General features: G+C 49.5%; 1 protein-coding gene across 7 annotated transcripts in view; it reads left to right on the forward strand.

Annotated features, from left to right (window-relative positions):
• LOC131411582 (ral-GDS-related protein-like) overlaps positions 1–25,891 on the forward strand; it is a 49,720-nt gene that overhangs the window by 5,053 nt on the left and 18,776 nt on the right. For 5 of the 7 annotated variants that reach the window (XR_009221584.1, XR_009221586.1, XR_009221585.1 and 2 more), the window contains exon 1: positions 21,095–21,152. The exons of 1 other annotated variant lie outside the window; for it this stretch is intronic. The gene's annotated coding sequence lies outside the window, so the exon portion shown is untranslated. Of the gene's footprint in view, positions 1–21,094; positions 21,153–25,891 lie in introns of those variants that run through there. One more of the 7 variants, XM_058550610.1, reaches the window with a different exon arrangement.

A 25,891-nucleotide genomic window follows, 5' to 3' on the forward strand; every position in this document is an offset into this window, starting at 1 on the left:
AATCCAACTCTCTCTTGCCTTCCATTGTTAAGAAATGTATCATAGGTCTAAATGTAAGTCTCTGTAAGTGTTCTGTCCCTCTGTGGGGCTTTGAATATCTTCTTTTGTATTTGGTGTTCTTTGGTTTCCCTGGATGGATCTGACTCTAGATTTTTTTGTTTTAATTGTGCTTGAGATGTGTTCAGCTGCCTGAATCTAGAATAGAAGTCTTTTATCAATTCTGGAAATTTCTTTTTGTGTGTGTGTGAGGAAAATCAGCCCTGAGCTAACATCCATGTTAATCTTCCTCTTTTTGCTGAGGGAGACTGACTCTGAGCTAACATCTATTGCCAATCCTCCTCCTTTTTTTGTTTCCCCCAAAGCCCCAGTAGATAGTTGTATTTCATAGTTGCACATCCTTCTAGTTGCTGTATGTGGGACGCTGCCTCAGCATGGCCAGAGAAGGGGTGCATTGGTGCGTGCCCAGGATCCAAACCTGGCCCATCAGCAGCAGAGCGCATGCACCTGACCGCTAAGCCATGGGGCTGGCCCTGGAATCTTCTGTTATTATGTCTGAATATTCCTTTAAATCATATATATTTATATTATTTGTGAATAGCTTCTGTTGGAATATGAATGTCCTTTTTCTTGTGTCTTGAGGAGAGTTCAATAGGGGAAGCTCACTCTGCCGTGATGCTGATGTCACTCTCTTCTATATATTTATATGATTTAATTCAAATATATATACACATACTTATTTATACACATTCAATATATATTCATTAAATATATATTATTTAATTCAACATATTGTTCAATATAATGATTTATATTATTCAAAAAATGTACATATCTTATTTCTATATATGATCCTGTACTTGACCAAACTCAAGCCAGGCTCCATTGAGCCCTCTTCTTGACTAGGTCTCAATCTTGGCCAATTATAACTATGGCCTCTCAGCACAAATCATTTCACCCCCCCCACACACGTTATAAGACTTAAACGCTGACACAGTTTCTAACAGCTCAAATCCACATCCTTAGGATGACCCCTGCCCCCTTAAAGTGCCTGCCAGAGAAAGCTCAAGGCAGCCAAAAGAATTGACTGTTTGTTCTGGCCAACACTCGATCATTGGCCCCTGACATCCTTTTCTTAGAGCATTTACCCAAAAGTGCTTACAACTGTGAATATTTCCTTTGTCCTTTTCAGTTCTATATGTGTCTCCAATAACCCAGGAGTGCATTTCTCAAGGTCCTGAGAGCCATTCCTTGAGCTGAGGACAGGGTGTCTGTCCCAGACTCTGTGAGAGGAGAGAAGTGAAACTTTGATCATTTCCAACCAGCAGACACAACTGGTCAGATCACACTGCACTGACCAACACTGTAACTTTCCCCTCCCTGACTCGACTGAGCCCCTGCTCACCCCTCTGCCTGCTCCCTCATTCTCCCTTTCAAATGGCCAGTCACTTCTGTACAAATCAAATTGAGTTCAGTTCATCCTGTTCCCTCTTCCCTATTGCAGTGGTATATTACTGATTAAAATCTGTCCTGACCACTTTAACTAGAGTCTGGCTTTGTGTATACTCTATATTTAACACACATACAGATAATCTCATGCATATGCATATATATGCATATACCAACATAACCATGGGCCCTCCAGGACCAGTTCAACTGACTCCTTCTTATCAACAGAGTAGTTAAGAGTTTTCTTTCAGGAACTGAGACCCCTAGTCCAGTTAAGGCCAGTTGAGACCACCAACCCATCAACTAGGCCTGCGCAAATGCTCAATAAATGCCATTTTTTATATCAAGGAGCTAAAAGCTCCATCCTCAGATCATCATAACACTGCCAATTTCTGAACACACATCAGATGAAGAGCCACAAAGCTTGACTTTGCTTGTGAAGATCATCAATTACCTCATTTCTCCTTACTTCCAATCATCTACCTCCACATGTCAGACCACCCTGCCCTTCATCCCATAAATTGTGCCCCAAGCCTTGCATCGGGGAGACAGATCTGAGACAGACACATGAGCCCTGTCTCCTTGTAGATAAATCTCACAAAATAAAGCTACAATTCTTTTCCCAAAAGTTGATGCCAGAATAATTGGCTTTTTTAATGTGCATTGGGAAAGAGAACCCCAATATTGTGCGGTAACATCAATACATACATATACACTTAACGGATGTTTAATCTTTTCTTTTTTTCTTTGCTGAGGATTCACCCTGAGCTAACATATGTGCCAGTCTACCTCTATTTTGCATGTGAGTTGCCACTACAGCCTGGCCACTGATGAGTGGTGTAGGTCTACTCCCAGGAACGGAGCGTGGGCTGCTGAAGTGGAGTTCTCTGAACTTAACCACTAGGCCATGGGACCGGCCCATGTCTAATTGTTTTGAAGATGTTACTAGATATGCAATTGAAGTTTCACTATGATCTCTGGATTTCCTTGCTGCTCCATTAGTCCCTCACTTCAGTGTATGTGTTTCTTGCTCCATTTTTCATGCTAGAGGAATTCTTCAAATATCAAGTGGTCCTTGGCTACCTGTTCATATTTCTGTGATGGGAAGAAAACAGCTGAGTAGGATCTCTGTGGGCCTGATGGGGCCTGTGAATGTCTGGACTCAATGTTTCTTCAGGGGTGTTGAGTGTTGAACTAGTAACAGGCAAACAGTGTTGGTGCCCATGCTAGTCTGTAACAACATATTTATTCCACACATTCCTACAATGACAGACATCATCTGAACACATGGAAATGCTGACAACAAACCCACACACACACTATTTGCAAATGACCATCAGCATTCAGACTGTAAACTACACCTGATAATGCACACTGATACTCAGAACATACACACAAACTCAGACACACATACAGACCACTCAGAGCCCACAGTGACTTGAATTCTCTAAACACACACAGACATCAACAAAACACACCTTCTGAGTAGTTTTAAGCCATGAAATTTGTGCTAGTTTGTTACAGCAGCATAACAAACTCCACTTTAAAACTGTTGTCCAGGGGCCGGCCCCATGGCTTAGCGGTTAAGTGCGTCCGCTCTGCTACTGCACCGATGCACCGCTTCTCTGGCCATGCTGAGGCCACGTCCCACATACAGCAACTATAAAGATGTGCAACTATGACATACAACTATCTACTGGGGCTTTGGGGAAGAAAAAAAGTAGGAGGATTGGCATGGATGTTAGCTCAGGGTTGATCTTCCTCACAAAAATATAAATAAATAAATAAATAAATAATGGACTGTTTTCCAACCACTTTGTGTTCCCACCAGCAATGTAGGAGTGTTCCAGTTACTTTCCATCCTCATTAACACTTCTTATGGTCATCCTCTTTAATTCTAGTCATTCCAATAGGTACGTAGCGGTATGTCAATGTGGTTTTTATGTGCATTTTTCTCACGATTAATGACATTGAGCATCTTTTCATGTGTTTATTTGCCATCTGTTTATCTTCTTTAGTGAAGTGTCCAAATCTGTGCCCATTTTAAACTTGGATTTTCTTATTGCCGAGTTTTGAGAGTTATTTATTGTCCTGTCAGATATGTGATTTGCAAAGCTCTTCTCCCAGTCTGTGGCTTGCCTTCTCCATCCTCTCACCAGTGTCTTTGGAAGGTCTGTGTAACGTAACTCGAGAGGCTCCACATGACCTTATTGTCCTTCGATGAGAAACAGAGTGAGCTTGGAGCACCTGAGTCCAATCAGACGTTGATCAGAGTTGGGGCTGGGTGTCACTTTTAGTAAACCCAGCGCTTCTGCTTTCCCCGTTCCTATTTGCTGTGCTCCTCTCCCCCGCACAGGGGTCTGGTTCTAAGTCTGGTAGATCTCTATCTCTTCAGGTTTGGGAGCCCACAGAAAATTCAGCTACTCCCTTCAGATATCTCAGTGCAGCTCTCCAGCCTCCTACCTTATGTCGCTTCACAATATGGCACATTCCCTGAAGGTCAGACTAGCAGTATGTTGGACTTAGGCCACTTCCACCACTTCTGGACGTTTCACTTTGTTTTGTGGAAGATTTTGGCCTACTTCCTCAGATTCCTGTGCGGAACCAAAACTTAGCACATGTGCTGTGAGAAAGAGCAGTTGTGTGTTTGCAAGCCCTCAAGTTTCCTCTGCCACACCAGTCCTGCAGAATCGCTACTAGTTTGCCTAGTTTCTCTTTTCCCTAGCCGAGGCTCTGACTGAGCAAGCCAGATCCTCGGCAACCAGCTAGAATCAGAAAACGCCTCCAGGGGAAAGAAAGATAAATATCCTTGCTCACATAAAAGACTTTTTCTTCTTTCTGGAATTTTAGTTGGTTGATTCTGAAGTTGTCTGATGCTCTAAAAATATATTTATAATTTATCTGCCTGTGTCCAGTTTTGCAGCAAGTGTGCTTTCCTGTCCTAGTCTCCTCTAAAACAGAAGTTCCCTTGTCATTAGTTTTTAACTCCATCTGTTATACATTGTCAATATTATTATTGTTTGGTAAAGTCATGCTTTCAATGATTTATTCAGATGTTACCCTTTTTTATCCTCACGATCCATTTTTACCTCTTAGCAGTTCTTCTATCAGTTTCTTTCTTCTTAAAGTATATTCTTTTTCACTTTTTAAGTTTTTTTCCTTGAGGAAGATTAGCCCTGGGCTAACATCTGTGCCAGTCTTCCTCTATTTTGTATGTGGGTCACCACCATGGCATGGCTGATGAGTGTTGTAGATCCACTCTTGGGATCCAAACCCATGAACCCAGGCCTTGGAAATGGAGCGTGCTGAACTTAAACCACTACACCAGGTGGCTGGCCCCCTTAAAGTATATTCTTTAGAAGATCCTTAATGAGCATTTGTTGGTGGTAATACCCTTAGTAAATGTTTGCATAAAAATATCTTTAAGTCACCCTAGTTCTTGAGGTATGGTTTGATTGGATATACACTGCAAGTTCTTTTCTCTCTGTACCTGGAAGATTTATTCCAACTCTCTTTTGCCTTCCATTGTTAAGAAATGTATCATAGGTCTAAATGTAAGTCTCTGTAAGTGTTCTGTTCCTCTGTGGAGCTTTGAATATCTTCTTTTGTATTTAGTGTTCTTTGGTTTCCTTGGATGGATCTGGCTCTAGATTTTTTTTTTTTTTTTTTAGTTGTGCTTGAGATGTATTCAGCTGCCTGAATCTAGAGTAGGAGTCTTTTATCAATTCTGTAAATTACTGTTATTATGTCTGAATATTCCTTTAAATCATATATATATTTATATTATTTAATTCAGATATATATAAACATACTTATACATATTCATTATATATTCATTAAATATATATTTATATTATTTAACTCAATATATTATTCAGTCTAGTGATTTGTATTATTCAAAAAATATACATATATTATTTATATATGTAGATTCCTCTACTTACTGTTTGTACTGGGAGAAACACAGAAGAGATAGAAACAGACTGGATTAGTCTTGTCTGAACTCCTATCACGTAGGACTTGAATCATTCAACAAATGAGCCATTAATGGAGGCTATACCACTGGGATCACTTCTCCTTCCTTACCATCGCCTCCCCTCTCTGCTCCCACTCTAGCTCCAGGGCAAGTTACCTGTGGCTCCTGAGTGCTGCTCCTTGGCCTGGAAGGGCCTTCCTTCACGCCATCCACCCTGTGAGCTCACCTTACCCTTCAAGACTCGACTCCAGTGATGCTTCCTTGGGAAGCCCTCCCTGACGTTCTATCTCCCCAGACCTGCCCTAGGCCACCACCCTGCCTCCTGCCCACTTCCATCACTGCCTGGCACCTTGCTGGGCCCCCTTGTCTGGACTTCATGTCCAGCCCAGCCCCTCAGGAGCGGAGGAAATGCTTAGGCTCAGGGCAATGGAGCAGATTCCTGGACTGTGGTGACACTGCCCACCCCAGGAGAGGTCATTCTTTGGGCCTCTTCCAGCTTGGGCCCATTGCAGCTCAAGGGGAGCCAGGACACAGGGAGGCTGGCTCTGGGCTCAGCAGATCACAGGGTGGGCCTAGGAAAAAGGCACAGGGGGCCACACAGAGGGGCTCGGGGCAAAACTCCAAGTCGACAATACCCTTGCTAAGGGCAGCAGGGGCCAAAGGCAACTGCGCAGGCCGCAGGACGTGCTGGCGAGCCTTTCATCTGCTCAGAGAGTCCCAGGGCTGGATAGAAGGAACTCAGGAGGCCCATCTGAGGTGGAGGCCACCTCGGGGGCATGCAAGCAGAAGCTGAGGGTCCCACAGCAAGTGGAATCTGAAGAGGTGACTTGCAAACTCCTTGCGGCTCTAACGTCTCCGAGTTGGAAGTCAGTCCCCTCAGTCACAGCCTCTAGCTGCCCCCTCACAAGGCTGTGCCTCCCAAACACCGCTCCCAAGGAGAGTGGAGGCTGAGGGTGAAGGCAACCTCCTACCCCTGAGAACCGTTGTGATCACAGCCTCCCGCAATGGGCCAAGGATGATGAGAAAGGGACAGAGGCACTGACCCACATGACTTCCCCTCGGATGCTGAACATGCTTGTGATTCACCAGGCCAATCAGTATCTGTCCCCATCCTCCACTCCTCTCTCCCCAAAACGACATGTCAGTGTTTACTATGACATCCACAGACACATCAAGGGCATCTGGGAAGAATCATGTGTACATCTGGAGAGAAGGGCACTGTGAAAACCAGTAATATCTGCATCCATGTGTGCAGATACTGACATCCACATACAGCTGTCACATTCCTCCAGCAGCCCTGGAATACTCTGCAATCATGCTGGCAGATTTTGGCACATGGTAGCCAAACCAACTTGTGGTGTCCCCAAGTGCCACCACTGCTGGGGCCTACCATGAGGGTGGGAGGAGGCAGGGTGCCATGCCCCATCTCACAAAAGTCTGGCTGGTGTCCAGGAGGGTCTCACAGCCTTCGACAATCATGCCCCCCATGGCTGTGTTTTCCTGGATGCTCTCTGTTTCATTTACTTCATTGTGCATTATCCTGTGGAGAGAGAAAATGTCAGAGACAGGCTGCCCCCACCTCTCAGCGAGAAGGTAATGCCAGGCCTCTGGCCAGACCTAGGAAGAAAGCCTAGGATTCTCAGGTGGATCCTGTGTTCACAAAGGGGGAGAGAGCATGCATATTGAATGCCCGCTCTGCCGGGCACTCTAGGGGCATGATCTCCCATCATCCTTTTGATAGCCCAAGGAGACAGGTGTTGGAAATGTAAATGGAGATTAATAGCTAGAAAGCAGGTCTGATTTAAAAGTCTGAACCACGTGGAACAGAGATGGCAAAACTGGGAGGACAGGAGTACTGGAAACAACCTTTCTTCATTACTCTGATCTCCACACCACTACTGGGCTTATCTCCATCCATAGAACTCCACCCACCCATCCTTCCTCAGGGCCTTTGCACTTAATGTCTCCATCCCTCCCCCAATGCACTTTATACAGTTGCTTCCTTAATGTTCGGGCCCTGGAATGACTTAGTTTTGGAGCACCTGGCAATCCAGCTGGCTCACGGAAAGACTGACTCCACTAGGCTCCAGCACATCTTGGGGGGAGCAAGACACACCTTGCCCCTTAATCTAGAAAGAAGGACAACTCTCTTATTTGTCCTGTTCTGACTGCCGCAACACCCCTCCTCCAGGAGGTGGCGCCATTTAACTGCTTTTTAAAAATAGCATTGGCGGTGGGGCCGGCCCCGTGGCTTAGCGGTTAAGTGTGCAAGCTCCGCTACCGGTGGCCCGGGTTCGGATCCCCGGTGCTCACCAACGCACCGCTTCTCCAGCCATGCTGGGGACGCGTCCCACATACAGCAACTAGAAGGATGTGCAACTATGACACACAACTATCTACTGGGGCTTTGGGGAAAAAAAGGAGGAGGATTGGCAATAGATGATAGCTCAGAGCCGGTCTTCCTCAGCAAAAGAAAAAAAGGAGGATTACCATGGATGTTAGCCGAGGGCTGATCTTCCTTACCAAAAAAAAAAAAAATAGCAGTGGTGGGAAAAGAAGCCTGTGAGTTACCAACTTTGCTAAGAGCCTTGGTGGGTTTTCAGGAGTCTTAGGAGGTTAGTAATCATGTGGGGAGGAGCTTCTGGAGAAATCACCCCACCTACTCCAAGAAAAGCACAAAACCTCTTATTTGTCTGCTGATGTCTCAAATTCTACAACCACGACCAGATCACCAAGAGGGCTGGTTAATGTGTGTAGTAGTAGACACTGTCCAGTTTAACCCTCCCAGAAATGAGAGATGACACTGGTCGAGCTGGATCTCTAATTAATGAACTCAGCGTGATGAGCAAATTACTGGGCCCCTCCGACCCTCAGTTTGCTCACCTGTAGAAGGTCGGAGTGAGGATGGAAGAGAACGCATTTCACTTGCTGACCTCAGGCCCAGCACATGGCAGGCGCTTGAGTAAAGGGCCGTGATCGCTGTTGCTAGTATCACTGGTTGCAAAGGTGTTATTATAAAACTATTATTATCCGTTGTTTTCTGGTTATCAGACTGGGGCATGGAGATGGGGTCTCTTCCTTAGGAGCCTCAGTCTGTCTCTCCCAGCAATGCTCTTCTCAGCAGCCCAGGCCCTAGCCCTCTTCTGGAAGGGACGGGGCACAGGGAGGCACCTTTCAAGGATATGCTAGTTCCCTGGATGGGGATTCATATTTGGAGGTGAGCAAAAGTAAGCAGAACCATTTCTTTTGACGACGGTGGGGATTTTGCTGAGGAGGGCTGTATTTGCTACAAACAAGGGGGTGATCCCACAGTAGCAACACTAGATTCACTGTTAGACAAGTGCCAGCTGCAGCTGCTCAGGACTCCTGCCAGCACCAAATGGAGTTTGTGCTGAGAGCCACACCATCCAGGCAGCTGGGGAGGAGTTCCCAAGGCCACAGGCTCCCGGGGGAACTGGAAGTGACGACCTGGGTTACAGTGAGCCCAACAGATGAGATTCAGGAGAAAAAGCGGGACAAAGGCCAGAGGTAGGAGAGACCCAGCCCCAGGCGAGGAGTGTTTCTGAGCACAGCCAGAGAGGGTTGGTTATCTGATGGCTTCCTGCCTGGCTGGGAGCTTTCCTCAGTCCCCCAAGGGGAGAGAGGAGCATGAAAGGGCTGCTGTCAGGGCGATGGGAAAACTCACTTCTGTGCCATTAAGGTTGTGTTCAGGCCAGATGCAGGTGATCAGGTGGAACAAAGGATGAGTAGGCTTTGGGAAAGGGGATCAGAATCTTAGGATAAATGCCTTGGCACCCATGTGCCTTCCTCGCAACTGCCCGCACCGGGACAGGGCATCCCACAGGGATGAGGAGCCTCGCTGGAGCCCCAAGTCTTCTCCTTGGGGAAGTGTGCGGGATTTGGCTCCTTGGGGTATGAGAGGACTGGGGTCCCCACCCCACAATGGTTTCTGTTAGTCTGCAATCACGCTCTGATTACATCTGCTCCCTGAATGAACCTCCACTCCGGGGCCTGTGCTCTGCCCTAGTCCAGGCTGGTCCTCCCACTGCCAGGCTGGGAGACATGGCCCTACTGGCTGCCTTTTGCTGGACACGGGAAGACATTTAGGGAACTGAGTGGTTGGCAGGGCTGGGGACTGTACCCCACATGCTGCAGAACCACACTCCCTTGCAGCTTCTGGCAGCCCATCACTGCGTATGAGGCTGCTCATCATCTCTTGGCCTCCATAAGGTGCAGACCCCAGGGCTCAGCTCTTGGTATGCAACTCGTTCCTGCCTAAACTCACTCCCCTGGTGATCGCACCACTCATGTGACTTTAAATACCACCTCTGACCTGATGGCTCCTGAACGGCTCACTCCCTTACACTCCAGACCCAAACGCCCTCCTCCCTTCTTGTCCTCTCCACCACTGTTGTCCATCTCAAGTTCAACACGCCCCCAGTAAAGCTCCAATGAAGCAAGAAAGACTTCCCCTCCACACCTGCCCCTCCTGCACCTTTCCCCATCTTGGTTAGCAGCAACTCCAACCTTCTGCTTGCTCAACCAAAAACTCTCGAATCACTCTTGACTCCCATCTTCTCTCTCCCCACATCTAATGCATCAGAAAATCCTGTTGTTTCCATCTTCAAAACACACCCAGAATCTGAACCTCCTGCTCACCTTCATACCACCACCTGGTGTAGGCCACCGTCAACTGCTGCCTGTGCTGTTGTAGGCGCCTCCTCCCTGATCCCTCTGCTTCTGCCCAGGCAAAGGAAGTTTCCCCTTGGGCTTCGGGGACTGAAAGAGGGGCAGCAGAGGGGCCTTGACCAGAGGGCTGGGGCCTCTGACACTGGACAAGTCATGGGCTTGTCCACCCATGACACTGCCTGCTGTTGACTGCAGCCTTTGGCACTTGAAGGCCCATCACCCGGGACCCCCTCTGGGGCTCCTATACCACAGGTTGTGACACACTGGCACTGGAGAACAGAGGAAGTTGGCAGAGTGCCTGTGAGTCCCTTGGCGGATCCCCACCCTGGCAGGCGGGCCCACGTGAGTGCTCATGGCCCTTCCTCGAACCCCACCTGTGCCAGGGACAGCACACCACCCACACAATCCCACCAAGTGCCCCCTGGGCTTGAGCTGTGAACTCCTCAGATTGCTCCGTGTCCCTGCTTCCAGGTGGGACAGGCTGGGGGTCCCCCAACACGCACCCCTTGGGATCCTAACCTGAACATGACATTTTACCATCTGGGGCTCAGCAAACTCCCGCTGGGGAGCATCCTCAGCCCTGGCCTGTCCACCGGGGGGGGCACCTGGGAGCTGAGTTCACCCAGACAGCACCCCCAGTTTAGCCCTGGCGTTCTCCAAGCTGTTGGCTCGATGTGCTCGTGAAAAGTGGGCCAGGATCTCGTGCAGTGTCAGAATGTGCCTGGGAATCTGCAGCAGGGAGAGGCAGGGGGACAGGGACAGAGGCAAGGATGGGAAAGGACAGAGGGACAGGGAGACAAAGGCAAGGAGAGAGACAGTGATGAAACAAGTCAGAGATATAGCAACAATGGAGAGAGGGAGAGAGAGACACCAAGTGGACGGAGAATGGTACTCGCAGCTCCCAGCACTCCCATGAGCAGGGCTGAGGACGGACACCCACAGCACTTCTGATCTCAGACTCTAACGTGGAGGCTCTTCCAGGGTCTTGTCTGGGCCAAGAGCCCAGAGCTTGAGGCTCTAAGCCGGCAAGCAGAAGGGCCTGGAGGTGGGCTCAGGACCAGGAGCTCCCCCTCACCTTCCCACACTGCCTGCTCTGTGAAGCTGGACAGGCCTGCGGTCCACTGGGTCAGGGGCTGGCTCCAACTCCATTCTCCAGGCAGCCCAGACCTGGGGTCTGTTAGTGCCTGGGGCCTCCTGGCCATGGACCCCTGGTGCCCCCAGTTGTGGCTTCCTCCCAGCTGGGGCCATCACTGCCATGGCCCCCCAGCAGGCTCCCCAGCCATGCGCCCTCAAGGACAGGGCTAGGTGCCAGCTGGAGCATGGGGTCAGTGAGGAATGTCTCCAGAACTATCTCCTTGCAGTCAGTTTGGCCTCATAGTGCTTCAGCAGCTTGTCAAAGTCACTGTTCTGCTTGCAGTGGGCCAGGATCTGCAGGCTGTACTGGTGGCTGGAGACCAACTCCTGATAGAAATTGACCATGGGCAGCAGGATGGCCAACAGGTCTGCTCGGTGGGATGCCCCACAAGCCCTTGGTCACCCAGCCCCACCCACGGTGGTCATGGCCAGGCTCAGACCTCCCACCCAGAGACACCCTTGCCTTTGGGGATGACTCTGGCACCACTGCCCTATCCAGGGCCAGATAGGTGGCCCCAGGCATCAGGACAACAGAGTCACAGATCTTTATAGAGATGGGGCCCCGACTAGTCTGACTCCTGTGTATTGGAAGGTCGGAGAGGGCTGTTGTGGGTGCTGTGGTGTGCCTCGCCGCCTGAAGGGTCTGAAGGGCCACCCAGCTCTGGAGCTTTGGGGGAGTTGGCTGAGGCCTCTGTGGTAAGTGAATTGCAGCTCCATATCCCCCTTGGCCCTTTCCCCCCCATGAGGCCTCCCTCCCAGAGTGCCCCGCCGGTGACAGAAGTGACCCATCTGAGGTCATAAGGTGAATCAGTAGCTGGCTTGGAACCAGGTCTCCTGAGTCCCCCATTCCAGTGCTTCCCCCACATGACATGCCCTCCCGAGTCTCGTCCCCTCAGCTGCCTGTCCACTTATCCACGTGTCCCTGTCCTTCCATGCCTCCCAAGGTTCAGCAACTTGGGTCTGCTGCTGGCCTGCTCTGTCCCAACCTCTCAGAAACACAGTCCCCTGCCTTCCAGCCCCCGAAAGCCCAGCCAATCTCCCCAAACCTGCCCTTCAGTACTTGATTGGCAGGGATGGGTCCACTGAAACCTCTGCTTATAAACTCCATTGAAAAAGAGAAACATGCCTCCTTTGCGATAAACTCTAAGTGGGAGCTTACACAGGGCATTCCACTACCCAAGGGACGGCACCTTCAACCACGTAACTACAGGAAGTGCAGACCTCGTCTTTCTAGGGCCGCTTCCCATTGTGACCTTGGGGAAAAGTGGGGCTCTCTGACTTAGGGAAAGTGAACAACAAAATGTCACACTCAGTGTGGGAGAGGCGCAATGCAGGGGTCCTGCTGTGCAGCCCTCGGGGCCGTCAGGGCGGTTCACCCCGCTCGGAGAGCAGTGATGCAGGGTGGACGGAGTGGGAGCCTTGACCGTGCTTCTACCTTTTGTTTCAGTCATTCTACTTTTGGAAACCTGTCCCAAGGAGACGCTCTCTCATATGAACATTTCAGATGCAGAGATGAGTGTTTCTAGTAACAAAAATTTGCAACAACTTTAAGAGCCAATGATGGGAGATAGCTGCATGGATGATGGCATGCTCACAGGTACTGGGGCATCATACAGCCATCAAAAAGCATATTTTCAGCATGAGAAAACAATTGTGCTACAATCTTAAGTAAAAAAAAAAAAAACACATTACGATTCAAATTCAATATTCATATGTGTGACATTATGTAAATAAAATGGGGAAAAATCCCAAGATCTGTGCATAGAAAAAATCTGAACAAAACACAACAAAGTGTTTACAGTGGTTATCTTTGAGAAACAGAACTATGGTTGATACAGCTTTTAACATTTTCTGCTTCTCTAGATTGTCAGATTTTCTCAAATGGGTTCATATATATTATTTTTAAAAGGGAAATGTAGATAAGAAACTAAAAATATATCTCTTCCTCCTAGAAAAACAGCTTTTGCCAACTTGTCTTTCCTCTTCTGCTCCCTCCGAGGGATTCTGTGTTTTTAAGGGGCCGCTGTTACACTCGGGGAGGATGGAAGTGCCGCCAGCCTGGAGGAGTGGGCCCTGGAGAGGGACTTCTCAGGTGGAGGCTGGAGCAGGAGGCCTGGGGACCTCTGCCAGGGCTGCCTGCTCATCCAGGCCCCAGTGGGCCAGCTGGAGATGCAGGCCTTCAGCCCTTGGTAGAGATCTGGTGCAAACACACGATGGCCTCACTGACAGAGGAGGCACAGGGTAAGCTCTGGCCACGGAGTTCCTGCCCCTCCAAGGGGCCCTTGCCCCCAAGTCCAGAAGAGCTGAGGGGACCAGGGAGAGGGCGGGGCCTGCCACCACCGGTGGGACTCTAGCAGCAAACACCTTTCTCAAGTGACACCTTATGTGAAAACCCCATCAGCGGGATGGACTATGTAACTTGTGAGGCCCAGTGCAGAGAAATATGCAGGACCCCTTCTTTAAAAAATGACAAAATTTCAAGATGGTGACAGCAGACCACTAAACCAAACACAGACTTTTGTAAACATGGGTCACAAGCCCCAGATGCTGGCAGAGGATGGCAGCTGCTCTTGTTGCCAAGCCCTCCTGGCACCCTCAGTGCACACCTGCTGAGGTGACCCTAAGGGATCTTAGAGGAACTCAGGGCTCTGGAGAATTCAGAGGAAATGCCACTGATGATGTGAAAAGAGCTAGGGCTTGAGACCCACGCAGAGCAGGCTCAACTCCGCCTTATGCTGCTTCTCAGCTGTGTGACCTCCAGCAAGATGCCTAACATCTCTGAACCTCAGGTCTTTCCCGTAAAATATGAAGGTGAAATGAGGTCACCCCTGTATGTAATGGGAAAATTTGAGGGCTTGGTGCAGAGAAGGTGCTTAGTAAATGCTAGCTCTCCACCACCCCCTTTTGGGGGAAAACTTAGAAAAGCAAAAACACCCAGATTCTCCCAAGCACCTGCCCTGTCACCACCTAAAGAGCCGTGGGGAACATGCCTCCTCACTGGCAGCTTAGCACCAGGCTGGGTAATGGGTCTCTGAGCACCCTCCAGCCACATTGCTGTGGCTCCCCTCCCAGCACCCTTTTCCCCGCCCATGCTCCCCGGCCAGCCAGCTCCAGAACACAGCCCGAGTCTCCTCTCCTAGGATGAGCTGTAAGGATGCCAGAGAGACTTTTGCTACTTCCTGCAGCCCCCTCCCCTCCCAACTGTTCCTCCTCTGCCCCTGCTCAACACCCTCAGCTCCTACCACCCTGGAGACCTGGGAACCTCCCCAATGTGTCTGGGATTTGAGCTGAATGACAGAATGGAAGCCAAAGGGACTCTGTCATACACCCCATTTGTGGACACGCAAACAGGCTCAGAGAGAAAGAGTGAAACCCCTGGGAGTCAGGGCAGCCCCAGCCTAGAAGCCTGTCCCCCTCTTCCTGCAGTGGTCTCTGTCTTTCTCTGCCACATCAGATGCCCCTCCCTGGTCCCTTTCTCCACGTGTGTTCTCTGCTCCATCTCTCTGTGATGACCCAGCACTTTGGCTGTTGGAGGCCCTTGGTGTTGTCCTCCTTGGGGAGCTGTCACAGGGGACTGTGCCCTCTCCCAGCAGTTTGTGCACTGAGGGCAAACCCCCACCCTGGGGTCTCACTGAGTACAATAAGAGCAGGGGGTGGAAGGTGCTGAGTGGGCGCAGAGACAACCCTGAGCTGTGTGGCAGACGTCCAAAGATAGTAGCTCAGGAAATCACAAACATGCCACAGAGCCAACTCGCCTCCCTTTTCAGGGCATGTGGCTTTGTCCCCTCAAGACCACTTGCTGAACTGCAGGATGAATGGGATCTGACCATTGAGCCTATGGGGAGCACTTTGAGAGCAAAATGGGACAGTTACCCAATCTCCACTTTCGGGTTGCTAAAACTACCCCGGCCTGTGCTTGAAGAGCTGCTGAAAATATCTAATGGAGAAATATTCAGGGCTGATGCAGGCTTTTCTGTTTTTTTCAATTCCCTGAGAACCTTGGCACATGAAATAATGGCTGTTCTTGGATCTGAACTCTAAAGAGCTAAGGGACTCACACACACACGCTTGTGGAGAGCTCAGAGACTCGTGGATGCCCAGTCAGCACTCGCACTGCCCTCATGTCAGCACCCCCATCCCAGTCTGCTCTCTTGGCCAGTTCTGGGATTTGCACGCGGTATTCTTTTCTCTTTAGGATAGCAGGGTGTGTGTGTGTGTGTGTGTGTGTAAATGTAGTCTGTATGTTAAACTGATGGCGCTCTTCTCAGAGACATCTACAGGACACCTACTCCCCAGGGACCAGAGCAAAAACCAGATGCAGTCAGGTCAGGCTCTCTGCTCCCTGCAAAAGCAGCACTGGCAGTCTGGGAGCCTAATTTAAGGATCGGGCCGGGTGGGCAAAGCTCTGGAAATCTGTGAGCCTGGGGACCCTGCAGAAGCCTTGGGACACGGCCCACCCCTGCTACGAGCCAGTGTCAGGTTGGAGGCAGGAGCGCCAGCCCCACTGACCTCGCAGAGGCTGCCTTTCCCTTATCCTGCAGGTGCCTTCTGGGGATGCATTTGCTTTGGATCTGGGTTGGCTTGGCTAACATCCAAGCCTGCTCGGTTGACCTTTGTCAACGATGGCCATGGAGAGTTGGGACTTTGGCTTATACCTCAACTCTCCGGCTACAGTCTAGCTCTGGCTGCCCAACCTGGCCCAATGCCTGGCATCTCGGCTGAGCCCTGCCCACTTGCCACCCCACAGTCTGGCCTTCTTGGCCCATCACAGTCGAACCCTCGTTTGCCACACCCCTTAGGTGCACTGCTCGTTGGCTCCTGCCCCACCCCACTCCCCTCTCTAGAGACAGTGTCTTTAATCCAGAATTCATTTAGTCAGTGCAGTCATTGACGGAGGAATTAGTCCATGGTTTTCTCTCTTTTGTTAGCAGTCAAGGTTTTGCTAAAGATCTCTGTACTTCTTTCTTTTTAAACAGCTGCCACACAACTCAGTTCTCTCTCCTTCATTCTTGATTCCCTCTGACCTGTTCCAAGCCTAAGAGATGCCCATCTCTGTCTCCCTTTGTGCCAATCCTGTCAGCATGTCCTGATGGAGTCTCTGTGGTGGGCACCATGCTGGGCACGGGTGAGACACAGCCAGAGGTGGATAAGTCAGATCCCTTCCCTGGAGGAGCTTCCAGCCTAAGAAGCGGGTCAGATACCCACAGAGGTAACTTATACTCCAACAAGGTGAGGCCAGACCAGAGATGCACACCTCCTGCAGTGGGAGGGTCTCACCATGGAAGCCACAAGCGCTACCCAGAGGTTTAGCAGGACAAAAAAGGAACCCAATTGGGCTGGCCTTGTGGTATAGTGGTCAAGTGCACACGCTCTGCTGCTGGCGGCCTGGGGTTCTCATCCCGGGCCTGCACCCATGCACCGCTCGTCAGGCTATGCTGTGGTGGCATCCTATATAAAAGTGGAGGAAAATGGGCACAGATGTTAGCCCAGGGCCAGTCTTCCTCAGCATCAAGAGGAGGATTGGCGTGGATATTTGTTGAAGGCTGATCTTTCTCACACACACAAAAAGGAGCCCAGCAGGTGTGTTATAGAATGGAAGGAATTGGAGCAGAGGGGATGGTGTGAACAAAGATGCAGAGTACGACAGGGTGTTGAGTGCAGGGCAGCAGGGGTGGGGATGGCAGGAGGAACATGGGAAACAGGACTCAAGGCACAGATTGGGCCCTGCAGAGGGGTTGACTGGGGAGGGGTCAAGGCAGCCCTCTCCATGACAAAGTTGGTTTGCAAACCTGATTCCTCAGCTACAGTTTTACCTTAAACCCTGAATTAAGATCTCTGCAGTTTCTTGCAGAGTCAGGCTTCCAGGATTCTGAGTGCTTCCAAGCCAGGAAAATACCACAACCATCTCTAAACTCGTACCCTGCCTTCTAGGGTTGCTTGAGCGGTCCCAACTTACTTCCAATCATAAATGGGAGAAAAATAGCTATTAAAACAATGAAATTGTGCCAAACTGAAGATTCTAGAGGAGGGGAGGATTCTTCTCAGTGGAGGGCGCTCCCTTTGTTTTAGATGGTCCTTGGAGCTTTCTGGTTACAAAAGATGAGGTCCAAGAGGCCTGTTAGGTGGGAGAGAAGAGACTGAGCAAAGCTGGATAGTTTTGCTTAATAAATTTTGTGCAGACTTTTGTTTATGTGTCATCTCCCATTACCTCTAGGAAGAGATGGCTATGGGTGGAGGCTCCAGGGCTGGAGAATATAGAGGGAGTAGAGACAGGGCCGATGTCCTCGAAGTGTGACCTGTGAACAGCCCGCTTAGAAGGGCCTAATACCTGGTTTAAAACTTCGCTGTTGCTGCCCTGAAATTCTTAAGAGCACTGCACTTTCATTTTGCACTGGGCCCAGCAAAGTATTTAGCTGGTCCTGAAAAAAGGTATAGAGAATCGTATATTGTTAAATGATTAACCACCAGCTCTCTCAAATAAAAACTCTGACTGGTAGCACCGGCCGATTTCCATGGTGTAAACATTCCTACCTTGGCCCATTTTAAGCTACCGAAGGGTGAATAACAAGCTTGCAAGATTCTTGAAAATTTCACAAGTGACTTGCAAGTTGGTATGAGCCAGCTCCAGCACATCACTGGACGGGGACGAGGGTCTTGGCAGATAGAGGGATTATGAACACCCCCACCACCAACAAAATGGCAGTTGGGAGCGTGTGGAGAGAGGCCAGTGTGAGGAGAGGAGGTCAGTAAGAAATCCCTGTAGCAGAAAAGGCTGAGTGACAGGAGGGCAGGTATGTCTTCTATTCACATTTAAGCTGTTTTCTGTTTCAGTACTGGAAAACCCGTTGACTGTATCTAAACCATTCAGAAAGTCTGGTCCATACTTGGCTGGTGTCAGGGGCTTGGGGACTGAAGGAGGAGCCAGTTGGGTGTCATTAGGGCTTTCCTGGATACTCTGGTTCTCCTCCTGGTACAAGGCAGGACTGTACAGCCCAGGCCCCTGAAGTCCGGGTGTGGTCATGTGACTCACTTTGTCCAGTGAAACATGAGCAGAGCTGTCAGGCATGATTTGTCATGATCCTTCCCCTGCCATGGGACTGGTGAATTTCCTGATGGTGGAGCCCCATCAGACTGAGTCCCTGTCTCTGAGTGAGAATGTTGTGGAGCAGAACACACAATGGACACACAATGTGAGAGAGAAAGCAATCTTTGTTGTTTATGCCACTGAGATTCGGAGGCTGTTTGTAATTGCAGCAGAATCTAGCTCCACCTGATGGGCACGTGGAGTGACCACACGGGGGCAAGGAGCAGTCAAGACTGAGTGAAGACAGCCACTGTGAGAAATGATATTAGAAGTCAGGAGAGCAGAATTGGAAACCAGACATGGCTAGGAAAATGGAAGACCCTGAAAATCCTCAGGAATATGTGGGATGGGGTTTGAGGAAGTTTTCTGGCTATCAGGTGGACCATGAGAGCTTGACGCCATCCAGGTGACACAGTGGTTCCTGAACATGCACCTTTTAGATGGCCCATCTCCCCAGCAAGGAAGGAATCAGTTGTGGGGCAGGTACAGGTCAAGGATCTACAGCCAGGAGACCCAAGGTTAAGCCTGGATTCCAGCGCTGGAAGTGACCTTGGAGTGACCTTGGATAAGTCCCTTCCTCTTCTGTGGACATCAGAGTTCTCAGATCCCTCCCAGCTCTGACGTTCTAAGACACTCTGTCTTTGTCATGGGCGTCACTCATCACTTACTTGTCTCCTTGGCACCTCCTTCCTACCTGATGGCCTACTTCCTGGGAAATGTGCTCTGTTTCACCTTCCTGGAGCCCCTCCAGAGCACACAGCTGCCCTCTGCCCTGCAGGATGTGTATGTGTGTGTGTGTGTGTGTGTGTGTGTGTGTGTGTGTGTGTGTGTTAGAGAGAGAGAGAGAGAAAGAGAGAGACTATAGCCAGAAAGCTTTACCAAGCTGATCTTTTAAAGTCTTGTTTAAAGAAATCGTTTGCCCTGGAGAGTAATGTACTCAGTTGGAAACGTTGTTCCAAATTCCCACCAAAAAGGCCTCTGCTGCCACACTGACACACACACACACACACACACACACACACACACACACACATACACTTTCACTCAAAACTGACCAGTTTGGTGCTCTCCAGCACCAGAGAGGGCCCTGCCCTTTGCACCCACCCCTTCTCTGGCCTATCAACCCCCGAAACCTTTCAAGGTCATATGCGACATGAACCCGCACCCTCTTTGGCCATAAAGTGACTCATTTTCTACCTGGGTTCACACCGAAAGCTCTATTATGGTGCCAGTCACACTTTACCACAATCAGACCTTAAGTGTAGAAACTTCCATCTCTTACTGCCTACCACAGAGCCTGATGTCCATTCATTCATCAAGCCCCTACAGAGTACCTACTATGTGCGAGGCAGAAGGGACACAGTGATAAAGGACAGTCCTGCCTTCAAGGAGGTCCCACCAGGCTGGATGGGGGACAGACACCCAAGGACCTGGCTCTGACGTGGCATGCTGAGGGTTGGAAAGCCGAGGGAGCAGGGGACGTGGAGCACATTCTGTGATGAGAGTCCCCAGGAGGAGGCATTCGAGCTTGGTAGGATTCCACCAGGCAAGAAAGCGTGGGGGTGGCAGGAGCACTCCAAACAGAAGCCCCAGCATGTGCCAAGGCCAAGAGGTGCACAGCTCATGACCAGGGACACTGGCTGGAGCCCAAAGTGATGGGGAAACAGGAGCCTGGGGCAGAGGATGAGGCTGTGGTCAGCTGATCTTAGGCAGTTAGTGAACGAGTGATTGAGTGAATGAATGACACCCTTGATCATGAAGCCACTAATCTGGTGCTGGTCCCTAGACCTATTCCCTGGTCCCTAACAAGGACTCAACTTGGCTTCAGGGATATGTGTAGGGCTAGGATAGATCTCAGAATGAACCAGATGGTTTAGACATGGGACAAGCCCTCATCCCAGGAGCCATGTGAGAAGAGGCTACGAGTGGCAAGACTGGCAAGTAGACACTCAGACCTGGGTTCTAGTCCTGGCTCTGCAACCTCCCAGCTGTGTGAGCTTGGGCAGGTGACTTGAGTTCTCTGAACCTGCTTCATCTTTTTTTTTTTTTTTTTTTTTTTGTGAGGAGATCAGCCCTGAGCTAACATCAGCCAATCCTCCTCTTTTTTTGCTGAGGAAGACGGCCCTGGGCTAACATCTGTGCCTATCTTCCTCCACTTTATATGGGACGCCGCCACAGCATGGCTTACCAAGCAGTGCGTCGGTGCGCGCCTGGGATCCGAACCAGCGAACCCCGGGCCGCCGCAGCGGAGCGCGCGCATTTAACCACTTGCGCCACCGGGCCGGCCCCACCTGCTTCATCTTTTGATCCTATGAAGATGGCTATGGGGACTGACTAAGGAAGCTTGTCTGACAGTGCCTGGTGCAGGGTAGAGGAGGTGTGTGGAATCTTAAACTTTTGTTCAAGCTCAAGTTCCAAGCTGATGTGACCATTAGTTCAGAGCTTGGCAGCTGTACCATAAGGTGGAATTGGAAACTTTGGCTCTTTGAACATTCCAGGCAGAGCTTGCTTCAAGGGCGTGTGATGGAGTCCTATGCTCGGAAGACCCCATGCTTGGGGCTTCAAGTTCTGCAGTTGCCACCCTGAAGTTCTTAATCATTTCTCTGTGAATTTGTTTTCACGAGTAACATCTGATGGAACAATGGAGCACACTCCAGGGGCGTGGAGCCTCAGCCCTCATGTGTTACTGCCTCCTGCTGCCTCCCTGGGATGGTTTCTCAGCTGCTCGCTCCCCAAACGCCGGCACCCCAGAACCCATGACCTCATCTACCCTCTGTCTGGGAGGAAATGGGTTCAGTCAGCCAGGAAGACACACCTCCCACTGTGAGTCACCCTCCACCCTCTGCAGGGGCCTCGGGGTAGGTGCAGAAAGGGTGAGTGCAGTGCACACCCGATGGTGTCTCAGGGCAGAGTGAGAAGACAGTGTCTGGCACTAGGTGGGTGACTCAGCACGGGCATCTTGCCCACCCCTCATCTAGGTACCAAGTGTATCATGGCACAGAGGTTAGAGGAGGTTGGAGGTTGAAATTGGGGGGGTCGCCTGTCTGCCATGGGTGGGTTGGTGGGCTGTGAGAAGGGGAGGTCGACTTCCCCGACTCCACCCAGGGCCTTGCATTTTTCCCTTGCATCAGGCCCTACAAATCATGCATCCGACCCTCGTTAGAATCTATGTTTCCATTTTCCCATCCTCAGCTCAGAGTCCACGGTCCTCGTGTGATGTGGCCAAATGGCTCTGAACATCTGGTGAGCACGGTGAGATGAGGGGGGAGAGGCAATCACATCATTCGGTGCTGGGGTAGACAGCTGGTGAGGGGCGTCTAAGGGACAGAGAGCCAGCGCCTCCCAAGCTTTAATGTAAATGGCAATCGACTGGGATGTTGTGAAAGTGCAGATTCTGATTCCGGAGGTCTGGGCAGGGCCTGAAATTCTGCATTTCCAACATGCTCTTGCTTCATGGACCACAGTTTGAGTAGTGAATATCTACAAGGCTTAACCTAGGAGCAGCGTGGCCTCCAGACTCATGTGCAGTAAGCCCCTGTAGGAGCTCTTACAACAGGCAGAAGGAACGAATGCTTGGAACTGAGCTAGGATCCCACACTATGACGACCTACCCGGGATTCTGTGTCCCTGGACTCCAGCTGATAATGTGGGAATGCTTAGTCAATGTGGTCATCAGAAAAGTAACTAAAAACTCGCCCATAAATAACCTCACTCAATCCTCACAACCTGGCCAGGCAAGTATAAAAAGGCTGTTGTATAGATGAAGGAATGGAGGCACAGAGGATGGGGGGATGTACTCCAGGTTGCAACTGTCAAGTGGCAGAGGTAGGATCTGAACTCAGATCTAACTAAAGCCCTTCCCACTCTGCCAGCATCACTAAATTTAAGTTTCGAGGCTGGCATAGCTGTGACTGGAAGCTGCTCCCCCTGCCCGTCATGTGCCCCCTGGTCCTGCAGGAGCCTGGAGTGTGAGGTGTTGGGCCTGTGCCCTGTGTCCCCTGGCCAGCCTCCTCTGCACCCCTAGCCAGCAGTCACCTCTGCCTTCAGCCGCTCGATATTGATCTCCCCATCCTCGATCTGCTGCCGTAGCTGCTTGGCCACTGTCTTCTCGCCTCCACCATCTGCAGCAGGTGCAGGTACTCCTGCATCAGCGCTTCATGCTCCCTGGCCAGGGTCTGGTAGCTGTGGACAGTCAGACGTGGTAAGACACTGTCTTCTTGTCCCCCAGAGATCCAAGCAAAAGTGGGGCTCCCCCACTGACTGCTATTAGAAGATCCTGACTCCCAGACATGGTGCACAGGGCCTTGACCTGGCTGCTGTGCTGTTACTGACTGCTCTGGCCCCTTCTCCAACTCCTGTCTCACACTCTGACCTCTGGTCCCTCTAACTGATCCTGTTCTCTCTCCTCCCCATCCAATCCACCCCCAGGCCTTTGTACAGGCTCACTCTCTTGTTAAGGGTAATGCATCTGGTAACTTTAAGTTAAAGTCAACTCTCAAATGGAAGAACAAAACCCAGATGGCAGCACATCTGTTTACAACACGGTTCACTGAATATTTTGAGCCCACTGTTGAGACCTACTACTCAGAGAAAGAGATTCCTTTCAAAATATGACTGCTCACTGGCAAGTGCTGTGATTCCCATGGAGAGACTGATGCTGGTGTGTGCCCCCCTCCACACACACACAGAAGTTAGGAAAAGTCTTATGACTCACATAATAGAGGTCTCTGAGGAGAGCAGGGCCAGAATCACATGCAGCTCTGAAATGGCTTCAGGGAGCAAAGAAAGGAGCCTGGCCTGGGTTTTTATTGTGGTTTGGGGTTTTAAACAAAAAATCTTCAATGAAATTTGTCAATGATGGTAACGCATATTTTATTCAGAACCATTGTGATACGCAGAGACTCCAGCGGGGGAGAAATGAGGTTGGGCTCCACTCTAAATGCAGCATGGGCAAGTGGGTTTTCACAGCCAGGCAGCATGGTGGGGGTCAGGGGATGGAAAATTACTAAGGGAAACTCAAGTGTTGGGGTTTCTGGCTAACCTGACCTAATAGGATTCTTACCAGAGACAGGCCAGCGTGATCAGACACCACCTGAGGGATGGTGGAGGAGGAGGAGGAGCCTGAGCAGATCTCAAGTGTGATCAGACATTCGTGTGTGGGTTCTGGTTAAACTGACTTTGCAAGGTTGTTGCTAAAACTGGATTTTACAAGGAAGTGCACAGACAGGCATACAAGAAGGTTCAAGGGCCTGACTAAAGTTTGGTCAAACGAAAAATCTTTGCCAGGGCTGAGACCAGGGCAAGACTTTTGCACACAGACAGGGATTGTGTGGTTGGATCCAAAGCCAATGTCAGAGAACAGAGCCTCCGGACTTGTTCCTCAGCTTGTCCAGGTGTGGACACGAGAGGAAGAGGGAGAGGAGAGGCGTAAGCTGTCAGCATACATTAAAAAGTGCGGAGTCTGACCGCTCATTACAAGGACAAACATACGTACAAAAATATGCATTCACAATGGCTTGTTTTTATAGAAAGAAACACCAACAGGAAGCTCAAGAATGATCAGAACTGTGCACTGGGGGTGGCTGGAGGGGACCCAGAAGTGTTGGCAGTGACTCTTCTGAGGTTAGACTTTTCTATCTTACAGATTTATCTAATATAAATAGAGAAATTTACACATACCATGTTTTCCCATTTCATAGCTTTTCTTTAATTTAAACTTCTGTACATAGGAAACCATTCTAAGATTTAATTCCTTTAGCACACTAACGGTTACAAAAGAGTAACCATACGAAATGACATTTTCATATCTCTCGCTAAGTAAAAGGACAAGCTGCATCCTAGTTTGTCCTCCACTGTATCTCACACAGGCAGGATTTTCAGGAGTCAGTGGCACATTATAATGCAAGAGGGGTTTGGGATTAGCTCCTTAAACATAGTGGGATTAGTTTGATTAATTTTCTTCACATCAATTAAAATAGAAATTCCATTGTTTTAGCTTTTTAAATCTCAATGTTCTCTAGGGACAAGCACATGCAAACACTGATGTAAAAATGAAAATGCACCTGAAAACTTCAACACATTCATTTCACATCTTGAGATTCTCTTGCCTAAAAACAAAAACTCTATTTAGTTCTACAATTTTCTTGCCTTACTGACATTATATCTCTCCATCAATTCACATTTTTAATCCCAAGAAACTCAAAATGTTATTTCTCATACAGGAAATAAAATTACAAAGAGCTAAGGGAAACCAGAAATATAGGGCTGCACTGCTCAATCGATACAGGAATCCAAAGCAAAGAAACACAAATATTGAGATCAGCACAGATAAGCTGCCTGCTTCCCACAGGACAGAAGGAAAGCCACATGCAGAAGGTTAAACACATTCTAAACTCTCCTGGTAGAGACAGAAGCCCTGGAGTGGGTCAGTCCCTGGTGCAGAAGGGTGGTGATACCTGAGCAGCCACAGGAATGGACTCTGGGAGCTCATACACCCTCCCCTGCCTGGGAAGGAAAAGAAGGGCTCCCTCTCTCAGCTTCCACTCTCACAAGTGAGGAGAATCTCGACAGGATGCAGTTTAATGTTGTAACTCAAATGAACCCTAAATTCATAAACTCTAATCCAGACACAGAACTCCTGACATTCACAGACTTTCTCAATGTGAACAAATTACACTCTCTGGGCCCCTACACTGTGGGTGCAAAACTCCACCCTACGTGTAGACACAGGCTCAAGGGAAGCAAAGGGACAACCTCAGGAAGGGCAACAACTCCCTCCCCCTGTGCAGGTGCCTTCCCAGCTTTCCAGGGCTCTGTAGCTTCTCTCAGCAGAAAGCCTCCTTCTGCAGTGAGTATGAGCAGGGAGGACACCCAGGAAGAACGTGTGGGCCTCAAGTACTTCTCTGTGCAGGCTCAAGGGGGGCTTATCTTAGAGACCCTGACCCCAGGCCTCTGCTCCCAGTCACGTTTCTTTGGACCACAGTGACCTTGTAAATGGCAAACCCAGTATTTGAAGAATCCAGCAAATTCACACAAACCTACACTTTAATGGAAAGGAGAGAAGAAAGTTGTAAAGCATTTTTCTAGTTCAACAAGAAAAGCCACATGTATTTATTACTTTCAGAAAATAATGTTAATTAACTATTTCCATGGAAAGACATTGTTTTATAAACAATCATATTACAACTTGCTGTGCAATTGTAAGCCCTGGAATTCCATTTGAAAATACTGCATCACAAGGAAAAGAACAGAACTAACAATATGACTACACACGCTCAGGGGAGGCAGAAAGGGAAACAAGAATTTTTAACACATACAATGTAATACTAGAATCTTTTTTTTTCTGAAATTTACCTATTTCTTGCGTCTTTGGAAATATTTTATACTGCTTTTCAAGCCCACTGATTACATAAACTTTAACTTTTGAAAACCTGAGGCTCCACTAAGTGAGTAAATCTTTTCAAGGTGACAAACCCAGGGAGGGGCAGTGCAAACAGGCCAGAACACCCAAGAAAGTTGGCACAGAGGAACCTCCACTCCAAGGCCTTCCCATAGGATGTCTG

The sequence above is a fragment of the Diceros bicornis genome, chromosome 11 (assembly GCF_020826845.1).
Source record: "Diceros bicornis minor isolate mBicDic1 chromosome 11, mDicBic1.mat.cur, whole genome shotgun sequence".
Classification (NCBI taxonomy): Eukaryota; Metazoa; Chordata; class Mammalia; order Perissodactyla; family Rhinocerotidae; genus Diceros; species Diceros bicornis.